Source organism: Cynoglossus semilaevis, chromosome 12 (assembly GCF_000523025.1).
Source record: "Cynoglossus semilaevis isolate Cse_v1.0 chromosome 12, Cse_v1.0, whole genome shotgun sequence".
Lineage (NCBI taxonomy): Eukaryota > Metazoa > Chordata > Actinopteri > Pleuronectiformes > Cynoglossidae > Cynoglossus > Cynoglossus semilaevis.
This window is the reverse complement of record NC_024318.1, coordinates 8071658-8085471: the sequence shown is the minus strand read 5'-3', so window position 1 is coordinate 8085471 and position 13814 is coordinate 8071658. Positions and strand designations below refer to the sequence as shown.

The following is a 13814-nucleotide window of genomic DNA, read 5'->3' as shown; positions in this document are numbered from 1 at the left end:
CTGAGAATATTTTTAAACATTATCAGACAGCATAAAAGCAGGCCCGAAAGCAGCAAAGCAAATGATTTTATCAGTTCTGCATGACAAGGTGCAGGGGTGATGACAAAAAGTTTGGGAATTATCTCAATTAACTGAGCATGAAAATGTACTAATAAACCAGTAGAGGGAGGGGGGAAAAAAAGCACGGGCAGAGAGAATGAAAAGAGATGATTCATGAGAGCTGAGAGTTGGTTATGGTGTGGGGTGTGTCCCTGTGGCCTGGTCTGCATTTCATACCGGTGTGATGAAGCTGTCATAAACACACAGCACTCTGCTAATACAATCCTCCGAGGGATGTTAAGTTTTAATTTGGATGTCAGATGAAAATGATTGACTTTTATTGTTTGACTGAACGATAATGGGCCGTGTGTGTGCAAGTGAAATACTACTGTGTATAACTGCTGAATGTCTTTGCGTTTATCAAAAGACAGAAAAACAGAATATTTAATTTTACTTGCTTTACTTTAACGGCCAAAAGTTTCACTTTGCAACCCATAAATATTATCTAGCTTTCGACAGTTTATTTGGTTTTAATGATGGGCTGCAGGAAATGACACTTTATAACATTTTATATATTTTTTTTTAAATTTCAATGTTAATTATTTAAATTTAAAAGATATAACTCGGGGCAATAATTTGACTTGTGACGTTTACTGGTTTTACACTTGATTTTTCAGCTTCATTTAACATTGATTATGATGCCTTTTTTCTTATGCATACAACAAAAGAGTTGGATGGTCTTATTGTGTGCATATTGGGTATTGTTGTATAATAATTATTTAGTGCATAGACTTAGACTGAGGTCAGAAGTGGACCGCTAAACACCCACGTAAGGTCAAATGACTGCAAGGACAACGCAAAGGTTGAAACTGTCTGAAAATGTAGCCCTTTTGAGTCTGTTTCTCTAAACAACACAACAAACAAACAAACACACACACACACACACACGTAAAAAGACAATGTTCAACATTTAGTCTATATTAAATTCTAGTTCTTTCACTTTTACTGTAGGTTTGAAAAAAAAGAAGCGTTTCCACAACACATTAATAATTGAATTTTTGTGCACCTACAAACAAAGCTCTTAGACTCTAAGTTCAGCAAAGTGTCTGTATATATTATATTATGTCTGTATATTTTCGTCACAAGCCATTACCAAACAACAGGGGTTACATGAAAAGGCTCTGATGATGAGAGAGATTCACATCCACTATGTATGTAAACGGGGTTATTGCTGTAAAACTGTCTCCTGCTTTAGAGAATAGTCGACTTGGAAACAGCACAGCTCCACAGGAACTTGGCTTCAATTGACGTGGCTGATCCCAAAGTGATAAATAGCTGGAGCATGAAGTGTATCATCATCAGAAGAGCGGCGCCTCCTTCCAAACAACCACGTGTTTTCAACAGCATTTCATTAAAGCAGCTTATCTATGCGCCTTAAAATAAAAATACATTCCCTTTGACGAATGTCGATGTGAAACAAAAGTCACTGCAGTGTTTCAGCCTCTTATTTGGAGCACAGGCATGACAAGAGAAAACAGAAATCTATTCACAAAAAATCCCTGTAATCAAGCTTAGGCTGAGTCCTGGTAGACAGGCCAGAAAAAGGCTCCTCCACAGAGCCTTTAATGTTGTTATTAAAGCTTGGCTGCGAGGCATAAATATCGACCTGATCACGGACTCCTTCACAGACCACTGCACTCTGCTGTCCCGCCCTGCCAGTGCCATCAAATCAATCAACCTTTCTAATTAACTGCATCCAAATGAGGCATCGTCTTCTGTGACTCAGAAAAGAGCCCTTTTCCACAACACCTCCTGCACACACAGGATGTCTTGCGTACCCTGAGCTTGATGCTATTTCTGCTTGCTCCCTGCTTCCATAAGCTCACTCTCACTATTCTCACTCCATGCACAGTCTCTCTCTGTCTCTCATTATAAACCTTTTTTTATAGAAAGTACAGACTCAGTTAAATTCTCTAAAATTCTGCTTAGTCCTGTCACTTCTTCATCACTGGTGATTTCCTCATTAGAGTTAAGCCGAACTGTTTTAGACTCAAACTGTATGAGAACGTTTGTCGATGGATCGTACTGGTTGTGATGGAGTTTCTCTTTGAAGGCTGAACATACAGGAAATTCTGCAACCAACAGCTGCTCGACTGTTCAAATGAGAGGCTGCAAGCCAAATATCTCCTCCCTTTCTCCTCTTATATTCTTAAATGCTCACTCTCCTCCTAGTTCTCCTCACAGACGCAGTGAGCTGTGCTCCTCAGTGCTGCGCCCCCCCAGGGCACTTGGAGGGACTCCAGATGTGCTTCTCCTTTAACATGCACTGCGGCAACTCTGTTTTTTTTTTGTTTTTTGTTTTGTCTTTCCTTCATGCATCGGCCTTTTTTCTCCCACCGTCCACCTTGTTTTAAGATGCAAAATTCTTCAACATAACCAACCTATGGTCTAGGTTGCAGCATAAAATTATACTGAAATTGGATCACATGCACATAACCACTTTGCATGAGAAACAGAGATGCCAGTCAAGATGATGCATATGCTGATTGTCAAATAAAAAACTTAGTATGAGTCAACTCCAGCTAGATTGGACTGGTTTGACCTTGTTGAGTCCAACTCCTGTAGCTCCTCCTGGCTTCAACTCTTTCTACGAATAAAACATATGTGAAAGTGTGAAAGTGGGCATTAATGCCTGGAGTGGGTCTTGTGGGGCCAACAGGGGCAACAGCCTGGTTCGTGGTTACACTCATTCATTGCCTTGAATGTTGCAAATGCCTTCAAAAGCATGAGAACTCATTAGCTGTTGGCCTAAAGCCTTAAGTTGTCATTTTTTTCTCACTCACTTAAAATACAACCATATATTGTAGCAATACTCAAAAACAAACAAACAAAACAAACCTGGGTTCCATGTAAAAAAACAAACCAAAAAACCAAAAAAACAGAACAGAACAGAGACCAGATTAAACAAAAAAATCAAACAAACAAACAAACAAAAAAACCCAACAATTTTATCTCAATAATTATTATACAATTAAACTAGCTTCAAATAAAGTTTTTTTAAATTTTTATTCTAACTATGCAAATCAATCACAAACATATAAATGTAACATCATTTCCAGTTCCTTCACGTTGGCTGCATTCTTCTAATGCACCTATTGCATCACTTCACTGCTACGGTTTTGACTCTTGTTCGTAATGCTGGATCTTATATATGCTGAGATGTATTTGCACCTCTAGTCTTCATTCCTATTTTAGTATCCAAAAACCCAATGATATTTTTAGTGTTTTGTTTTGTTCATCCAATGTAAATTTTTACATTTTTATTAATGCATTCTGTTTAAAAAAGAAAAAAGTCTGGAACTTTTGTACGCTTCCAGACTTTGGGTCGTGACTTATTGACTCAGAACAGAAGTTGCTGTGCAGGCTGGTTCATCTGGGGAACCACTACTTTAGAAACACATCACTTTTTCCACACTTTGCAGTCTAACAATAACACAAGCTGCATTTTTATGTCCAAAAACCCCCCAAAAAACCAACATTTGAAGGAAACATATCTCATGCATTTATTCTAACAGTATGTGTGATTTGTAAAGTAAAAACAATTAATGTAGAAAACAGAAATCACTTTTGTTGCTTAGCAGGGCAGATTTATGAGCATGAGAATAAAAAAACATGTTACTGTGTTAATGACTGTTAACACATGACTGTTACGTTTCTGAAAGGTTCATATAAACTAATCCATCTGTGAATTCCAACATTCAATAATGATTTACAAAAATACAGCGGATTATGTGGCTGAATAGTCAGGAAACAGAACAAAAAAATATATCAGGGAAATAATGTTCCAGAATCATTCCCAGAAATAGGCAGAATCAATTTGAAGACTTTGTTATAAAATATTATTATTATAAAAATATTTGTTTCCTTTTGGTTTGAAATAACTTAATTAGAAGACAATGGCTGTAAGTATTTTACTTCTTGTTGTCGTCACTGTGGTTTGAGTTGAACTCAGAGTTAGACACAGCATGTCCCTCTATTACCCACAGAGCTGTGCAAACTACAGTACATAAAAATACCTTCCAGGTTAACCCATATTTTTTAAAATCCAACCTTAAGAAATATCTCCCTGTCAGTAACCAGGAGGCTGAACAATGACAAGTATTGTCTTTCTCTAGTGTGTAAAATATGAAAATACAAATTCAATAACAAGTGTTGTGTTGCTATATTTCAGGAAAGACAAAATCAAGTGATAAAAACTGCGCAGTATATGTAGAAGTAAAAAAAAACAAAACAATTCTGAGTTTTTTTAAAAACCTGCTTTTTCACTGGTTTTTGTCAGTAGCAGTGTGATGATTCCTAGCTTTCCTTGTGATGTCTACTGACAAAAAAAAAAAAACAAACAAAAAAAACAAAACACTCCCCTGCTTCCTGGTCTTTGTTACTGTTCACTTAGTGACTGTCCCAAATTATTCTCACCTGCCAACATTTAAATGGGAATTAATGGGAAAAGGAGCAGGCAGAGAGACCCAATGGGTCACCTCCCAAAAATGAGTTTCATTACCTTGGGCCTAACATTTTTTAAAGGCAACCTTCAAATGCTGAGGGAGCCCTAAAGAGAAAGAGAAAAGGAGGGAAGAAAAATGGTTGACAGTTTCATTTGCAGTTATTCTAAAGCTGTTTCTCTGAGGAATCTTTTAATGCTGTTAGGAAATCAGAAAAATAAAATACCTGATCACCTGGGGTTTGCTTGTATAACAGTACAACTGCCTGTTTATCATTTAAAAGTGCATTTAATTAAAACCGGAGCAAAGGCAAAGGCTGATGAATACAATTCCAACAGGGAGATTTAAGTTGGAATACTTTATGGGAATTGTGCACTAATTAAAAACACCAGGATCCTGGAGTCAGGGATGATGATGACTGGAAATGAAAGATGAATAATCTGCTAATGGTTTACTATTTTTTGTCTTAATAAACATTATCCACACTTTCTTTGAATAACAAAAAATATAAAATAATAGTTCTCAGAAATCTTTACCAAAGCTCACAAGTTCAGAGATAAATTCTGCAGCACGGTGTTGCTCTTTTCTCCCTTCCTCACATCCATTATCGGCTAAAAGGCTCTTAAAATGTCACTGTATTCTGCTGAATTATAAAGTGGGACATGAGAAGGTCTTTTAAGGGAAACTTGTTCTTTTTTCTTGAATATGACATAGAGGAGAAGTTAATATGTGAGCATTAAATATTCACAGAGAATACGAGAGGTTGAAGAAAGCGATCGTGTTTCGCCTTTTCAGTCCGTCTACATCTGTCCAAAGTTTTTTAATGAGTCAAGTATCACCATTAATCATGACATATACATGTTTGTGGCTTGATGCATCTGTGAGTCCTTATTAACATAAATAGGGTTATTGTTGAGGTCAGGTGGACACAAAACTATTCCTCTAAATTTTATATTCTTGTCATGCCAGCATGGCTGTTTGATTGTTTTTTTTAATTTTTTTTTCAAAATATTATTACAAATGCTTTGCAACATTTGGTGTTTTTTTTCTTGCTTCAACTGTTTTACTTTTTAAATGTTTTTTAATACTTTTTAATAATAGCATGTGTTGTTTTTTTATTCTTATATCTAAGAATAAATGCATTGTGGATAATAATCCTATTTCACCTTACTGGTCTCAAAACTATTATATAATTACTGCTAGGTCCCCTAGGTGGCAGTAGGTAGCAATAACAACAAAACAAAAGTGACTCGGCACTTCTAGTGAAGATCTTTGTGCTTGTCTTTCTTCAATTCCTGAAAGTACATCTGTGTTGTGTTCAACTAATCAAGCTCATGTGTTACACTGAGTAAATAAAGTTCTTTGTTTGTTGGTACGCCATTGGATTTATCTAATGTAAATAAAAATGCTGTGCTTCATAAAAGGTTGGGAATTACTTTTCAAGACAGCTCTTTACTGAATATTAGGCACATAACATATAGCAAAAGACTTTTGTGTATACTGTATGTTTTCTGTCCAAACAAGAATACTTGTTCACATACTTCATCGTCAAATGCAGAAAAAAATAACATACAATATTTAGTTTTTTCTGATGGTTCACCATGAACCAGATTGGCAGAAAGACAGATATTTCTCCCCTTTTCTTGTAGTGAACATATGCATTATTCATTTCTAAAGCCACATTCTTTGAGTGGATCATTTGGCCTGCGCCCATGCCTTGCGGGGGAAGACTGTTTGTTTTTTATTGAAATAATCTCTCAGTAGGAGAAAAGTTGCCCATGTGAGAAATCTGATTTTCTGGCACAGCACCAGACTGTAGAGGAGGCGGACGGAGGACTACAGGCGGAGAGGGTAAGCTGTATGAACAAGATTTTCCTTTGGTATAGACTATCAGGGAAGATGAACAACCCTCAGTGTAAGAGCTGACAGCTAACTGTTACACAAATACTACTTTAAAATCATTATCCTGACTACTTCAGCTTTTGTTGGCAGTTGTACTTTGTGCAATCCTTAAGTTAGATGGTGCAGGGCTGTGTAAAATCTTTAACAAGCTAATTTTTCTCACTGCTCTTCATCACTTCTCTCTACCTCCCTCCACCAATATTTCAGTTTTAGGTGAATGTGCGAGTGTGTGTCCATGTGTGTGTGTCTTGAGTGTGGGTGTAAACAACAAGCACTACATAGTTGCCATACCTAATGTGCTTGTTAGCCATCTCCGTGTCCCCCCGAGGCATGTGTCCCTATCCCTGGACTTATTCATGGTATGGTTTTAACAAGCTCTGTCGATGTGAGGCCACTGAGAGCTTGCAAGATTGCAGTCAATGGCAATTTCATATGCCACACAGAGCCCAAATAAGCTCTGCAAATGTTACTGGGGCCCTCAATCTATGTCAGAGAGAGCAGCAAGGTTAGGCACAATGGCCACGGGCTGCAGGTAGCAGATATAATTATATTAACAGCGGCTGGTTCAGGAGTCCAAGGAAAATTAACAGCACTCGCAGCAAGTTTTTTACTTTGCAAATAATGAAATTAAATTTAAAATGAAATTGAAATTAAATAAGGAAAATTTTCCCCAATGGCTTTCAACACATGAATGGTCTTATTATCTATATGGGTAAAGGGTTATTTAAAAATGTTTAATTTGGACTTTTCTTGCTTCAGAAGCCTATCCAGAAAGAAAATGCTTTTTTTCACTAATACTGTTGCTGCCAGCGTTTTTTAAACCTGGCACATGAAGGAAATTTAACAGGTGCATATTATATTGTTATTCCATCATGTCCACACAGAGCTTATAAACCTGGGCACGTTTCAACATTGGAATCACTTGCAGCAAAAAAAAAAAAAAAAAAAAAAAGTTCCTCTGCTTTCAATATGCATTGCAATTGAATAAAAGCTGTAAATGTGTGAAGTTACAAAATGAATCAAGAAGAATAAAGGTAGAGGGCTTGTGAAAGTGGAAGAGGGAGGGGTGTGCAGAGGGGCAGTGGGAAGAAGCCCACTTCATGAATTAACAGGCCTGTGGTAATGGAGTCTAAGGTCTCATTGCTATTTGTGATGGAGGCAGCCATGCATTCATTCTCTACTTATTAGGAGGGAATGGGGAGACGTCCTTCTTCTGATTAAAACTCCCTGCCGCATTTGTGGGGCTGGTGGGGAGCTGGAAGGAGATGAGCAGGAAGAGGAAGGAAAAGAAGAGAAGGAGATAAGATTACCACACAAGGAACAAAACCTCAGAAATCTATACCTGGAAACTTAGTGATTCACTGCTGTAGAACAATTAGAGATTTAGCAACTGGCCAGATTAGCAAGGCAGGAGGCGGGTGGTGATAAAAATACTTAAGGAACGTAACATTCTGTGGAAAAAATGCCAAAAACTGAACAACAGCAGCTCACACACACAACTGATACAGAAGGCTGGGTTGTGTGTGTACAGTACTGTATAGTACTGTATAGATTGTCTAAGATGCAGTGTGAAGCTCCAGTGTGTACAGTTTAACAGCAAGCAAAGGAGTAATGGTTTATAAAGCCGCTGTAAACATCGACTTCATTTCACCTCAAATCAGCATAAAGGGTTCTTTTAGAGCTCCAACCATCACACATGGATCAATTACACATGGAAGTGTTATTATTGTAATAGCTGCACATAAACAAATTCTCCTCTATTTCCTGGCCATTTGTACCTCCCACATGCAATGTTTGTGGACCTGCACTGCGTATGCTTCATCTGTGTCTGTCTGCATTACAGTCAACTGTCCACAGGCCACTGGAGCATGAGGAAGTTGTTCCACATTATTTCATTGTTTATTTTCTTCCATACAGCCCAAATGTCAGGTTAAATCATTGGACATAAAATTAACCCTTAATATTGACTATTATATACAGGGTATGTTTCAGAAATATTGTGTTGTTTTCTTTTGATTATTTTGCAGTCTTAAATCTGCAGTTAGAGACAAATCTGACATGGTACTGTCCAGGTGCAACGTTTTGCCGACTTTTCTCTATCTCTCCTGACCCACACGATAGCTGGGTGGAGGATTAGCTCACAGTAAATCCATTACAGTAGGGAGCTTTGTTAGATATGGCCGTTAAGCCCGACTCCACAGAGCACAAAAAACAAAGCTTGGGCAAACACTATATGACTGGGCTTCAACATATGTGCAGCAACTGAACGAAGAATTTCGACATTGTTGGCTTGGACAATCACATATCAGAAACAAAATGCTGCACTGAACAGCTTCATTTTTAAGGTAATCTGTCCAGAACTCCGACATGGACTGTGGACTCACCACATCTTCTACAAAGTGTCGGGCAAAAACTGGTGCAGTCAACACACACATACACACAAACACATATATGTATATATAACTATATACTGTATATATTATATATATATATTTTTATATATATACATTTTTTTATATTTCCATATTTAGGAAATCATAAGGTTTTGCCATGGGATTCACCACTAATTTTTAGATTTTATAAAATTAAATATAATATTTGAACTCTATGTCGATGTCCAGATGGCTATTTGAATCTTTAGTGTTGTGGGTGTGCTGTTGTTAAGAGTCAGACACTTTACTTTATTTACTGATATAAACAGTCCAAATCTGATCACCTGACCAGTATTGTTGTCAATAAAAATAATCAATGCACACTTTTTTCCTCATCACTAAATATAATCACTTTATTTCTCAGAAATGCTTATCAACAGCTGAGTCATCACTTTTTTCATTTTACTACACACTAATATTACCCGTAAAATGAAGTGTTGACTCCAAAGATTTCATCCTGCATCTTACCCCTGCCTCTCATCACCACTGTCTTTCTCACTTTATCTTCAAAGTTGTCTCCGACCACGGAGCAAAAATATTTGCTGTAACTTTTTTTTTTATTTGCTCGATTTAATTCCAAATTTTGGCCCTACATGTGAAAAATCACTTTCAACAAGCAATACCTGCACCTTAGGTTGCCATGGAAACCATCCACTTAAAAATAGACCCAGAGGAAAAAGAGCTTTGAGTGGAATATGTCTTCTTGATGGGCTTCACAAAGATATACTGTATGGTACTGTGGCTAAGACATGATAGCATCTTGTTCTGTCTTACCTTATCCTTAAAGTAATATTCAAATGTCTTTAAAGCCCAGGGTTTATATTAAATCCCAGAAATAAATTAGTATCTTCTGGTATTTGGATGATGAGTAAATCCTGCTTTCCAATAATTAAAAGTACTCATAAACTATGTTCACAGTAAACACTTTTTTCAAAAATACTTTAAAAAAAGATTGGAACTGCTGCTCAATGTTTGAGGCCCTAAATGGTAGTGCAACCACTATGCTTGAAAAACTTTAAAGACTCTAAAGATTGGAGAAAGAGAGAAAGACTTTTGATGCATCTAACCTACTTCTTCAATCATGCCTGTTGAACCAATTAAAGTATTTTACAAAACTATTAGCACTATAATCTGGAGTGCTAACCAACTTGATAAATAAAAGCAAATTACCTGACTTCAGGTTTTAGTCTTTTGTACTATTGTCACATTGATGAATGTGACCTGCCAACCTAATTGGCCACATGACAAGTTCAAGTAAATTCCACAACACAGCTGTTGTCGTCTTCTGTCAAACTAGTTCGAGCATTAATCATGTAGTTTTCTCAAAGAAATCATACAAAACGGAGGTTTTGTCATGGGATTCAACACTACCTGAAAACCTTTACTTTACAAGTGATTATTCCTCAGCTGTACAACAGCTCACAGACTTTCATGTGTCATGTTATACACATCATAATCTAATGAATCTTTCTTTGTGCATAACTGAGGCTTTGTATTTCTGGATATTATTATTATTGGCCCCGTAGTGGTTCCATTCTGTAGTGATTAGCACGTATGCCTCTGAAGCAGAGAGCAGCTGGTCCTTGGTTCGATTGCCAGAGGGACCGCATGCTTGGTGCCTGCAAGGGCCAGCCTGCTGCAGCAAATCTTCCGTTAACACAAGAATTTGTGTGGGATCAATAAAGGTCAAATTATTATTATTTATTATTATTATTATTACCCCTAAACTCCCTGATAGGATTCACGAGTGATAAATTATGCATGGATTCATGATGCTTTTTAGGATAATTTTTGCTACTGTTCTTTACTTCTCATAGAAAATGTGGACAAACCTAGCTGTATCAAGGTGGAACCTAATTTGTGAGGCTCTGGTTTCAGAGCTAATAAAGATGTGAAATTATAATTAGGTTGAGCTGAGCATTGACTGAATATATGTCTGATAAGGTTGTAAGAAATGAAGGGAAGTCTGTCCAGAGTTCTATCAAGAATAGCTGCACAGATTTACAATTGTTCTAATGTGTGTGCCTGTACACAGACATGCTGGTGCTGGTACTATTGTTTGTCTGTGTCCATATGATTTAGTATTGCCCCTGAAAAAAATTCCCAGATAGTCCATCGTACCGTTGATCCAATTATATGTGATTGACAGGAAGACAGACTAGGGGCCAAAGTGGTTAGAGGCCTGGGGCTGTTTACTAATCTGCATCACATTGACTATTACATAGAAAACAAAGAGTGATCGGTAATTTGCCTATAATGAGAAGAAAACAACACAGTGGCAGGTGCTTAAAAGAAGTTACAGTGACAAATATGAAGACACAAGCAGTGGCGGTGTGAAATAAAGTGGAGATGCCTCCTTAACTGTCAGTGTGCAGAATAAAATAAAATTTAGCAGCCTCCACAGATGTGGTCATAACAATTGTAGATAAAATAAAATAAGAGCGCCTACTTTTAATGTTCTGCAGTAAAGAATGTGGCTATATACGGAACATTTTCTGACACTTCTGCTAACAACGTCAGTCTTTGTGACTATTGCCAAACCATGTGTAACACCTGAGGAGATTAGTTTTCATCTGAGGGGGGAGTCATTTCTGCATTATTTCCCATGAACAACAGACAGATTGCTGCAACGTTCTGCAGGATGCTTCTGTTACCTGAAGAGGTTGAGAGGTAAATAAACTAACCCAGGTAATCTGTGTAAATGAAAGGAAACAAGTGTGTCATCTGTAATTGAACAGTTAATTCATTAGTGTAACTCTCTACCTTCATCTTGTGTTGTGCTGAACCACCAGACTGGAGAAACAACAGGATGGAAGCTCAGGAGGCTCAGTGTTAGTCCAGCCATGACTTTGCTCTTATTGTCCTGCAAAGGTGGGGGAGACAGAAACACATCACCTGACAATGACAGATGCATTCAATTCTAAGGTCTATAGGTCAGTGGTTCAAAGTAGGGATGCACTGATATAAATGCTGTACCAGTATTTGTATCGGGACTGATATTTCATTTAAAAATGTGTAAACAAGCTTTGCTCACTTTCTGTGTGTTTCTGTGTTAACTACTGTATGTTGAAATTTAAATTGTATTCATCTTTACCTTTTAATAAAACTATCATTTATTCTAAGTGATACTGCTATACTGTCTAATGTAATGCTACTTTTGTTCAATAAGGAACCATTTCTTTCTTTGAGCTGTGCCACTTATGGTATTTAACACATCCCCCCAGTTCACTACACATTTATTGAGACCTGACATAAAAAGTTATTAGTATCAGTACCCAGTATTGTCAAGTACACAAATAAAAATGGCTTATATATTACACGTTGTGTCTGAAAAAGTTTCTAACATCATAAATTAGGATGGATATGAAATCTGAATGTCATGCTACTCAGCGATAAAATATCTGTTCTATAATTTTGAAGGACTCAAACTTTTAAACACTGGATGTTTTTAAAATAAGAAAAAGAGACACTGTTGTATTTCAATTCTCTGCAGTTCAATATAGCCACAAGACATGTTCTGTTTTTCAGCTGTAGTTTTTATAGCTTGGAAAGTCATCAATCATGAATATGGTTCTCTCCTACATACCCATAAAACCTTGCTGGAAATAGTGGGTCCAGGCAAAATCTACTTTATTCTGAACAGCTTCCCAGGAAACAAAAACAAACCAAATAAAATTTGCTAAAGCAGAAAACAGGAACATTTCAAAGTCTTCCAAATACACTGAACGGGGCAAAAATAAAAGGCAGGGCTGTTCAAGTGCTTCCCTTATACTGCAAACTGAAAGTATTATATTGATAGCAATATATCCACATTATTTTTGACACTTGATTTGTGGGCATTTTAACCAGAGAATATATTCAATATAGGTAAGAGCGCCACCTTTTTGTCTTATCCGATAGCCTGCACACACACAGCGTGCCTCCTATTCCAGCCCTGAGCTTTATTTCTAACCAGAGACCCCTGTAATGACAATGAGGAGATCATGACAAATGATAGCTGTGCTTCACAATAATGACTATAGATTATCTCTAATAATAATATTAAACAAAAACAGTCACCAATAATCACATCAGTTGCAGTTGCTACACATAGTGCTGGCAGATCATGTATTGATTGTAATGAGTTGAGACGGAGACAAACGATTTCCAAAGTAAATGTCACATTTGGTTTTTGCACAACTGTGTAACTGGAATAAATGTACTGCATTTATTGAATATTTAGAGGGACTGTGTAGGCTGAGGGGATGGGAGGGGGGCAGACCTTCGTTCTGTGATAATAGCAAAGCAAGTCATGTCAAATTTATTTCGCCCATGAATCATATTCATTGTGTCTCAAAGGGCTTTACAGACTCACAGTAGCCGCAGCTTCTGACCCAGGCAGATCTCTTCTGTGAAAACAAGGAAAAGCTTCTCCAACAACAACAACAAAAACAGCAACCAAACAAATAAAGTGCAGACAGGATTGAATGCACAAAAGGAACTGCTGGTGTACTTCTGCAGGCACACAGAGTACTGCTAACACCAGCATCCAGGCAACTGACAGTTAGAGGGTAACATCCTTTCCACATTCACCTCAAGGATAGAATCTGCCCAAAGTGCTTACAAACACAGATCAGATACTGTAGCCCCATTATATCTTGCCTGTAGGTGGCGCTGTAAACCTGCTTAAATAAACTGGACTGCAAAAGCATTGCACATGTAGCCTCCTATTGTTTTAAATTTATGCAATTGTGAATGAGCCAGTGGTTAATTACTACAGACTAGCCGAAGATAATGCCCACATCCCTGGGTAGGCTGAGCACTGACAACCTCTGATCCCACAGTCTTAGCTCTGGACAATTTAGAGAGTCTAATTAACCTAATCATGCATGTCTTTGGACTGTGGGCAGGGGAGTGAAGCATGAAAAAAAACAACATGCAGGCACAGGGAGAACATGCA

General features: G+C 37.4%; 1 long non-coding RNA gene across 3 annotated transcripts in view; it reads right to left on the bottom strand.

Annotated features, from left to right (window-relative positions):
* The window catches only part of LOC112487845 (uncharacterized), a 68462-nt gene that overhangs the window by 14714 nt on the left and 39934 nt on the right, over nt 1-13814 (bottom strand). For all 3 annotated transcript variants that reach the window (XR_003051325.1, XR_003051327.1, XR_003051326.1), the window contains one exon: nt 11639-11738. This is a non-coding gene — a long non-coding RNA (uncharacterized LOC112487845). The remainder of the gene's footprint in view (nt 1-11638; nt 11739-13814) is intronic.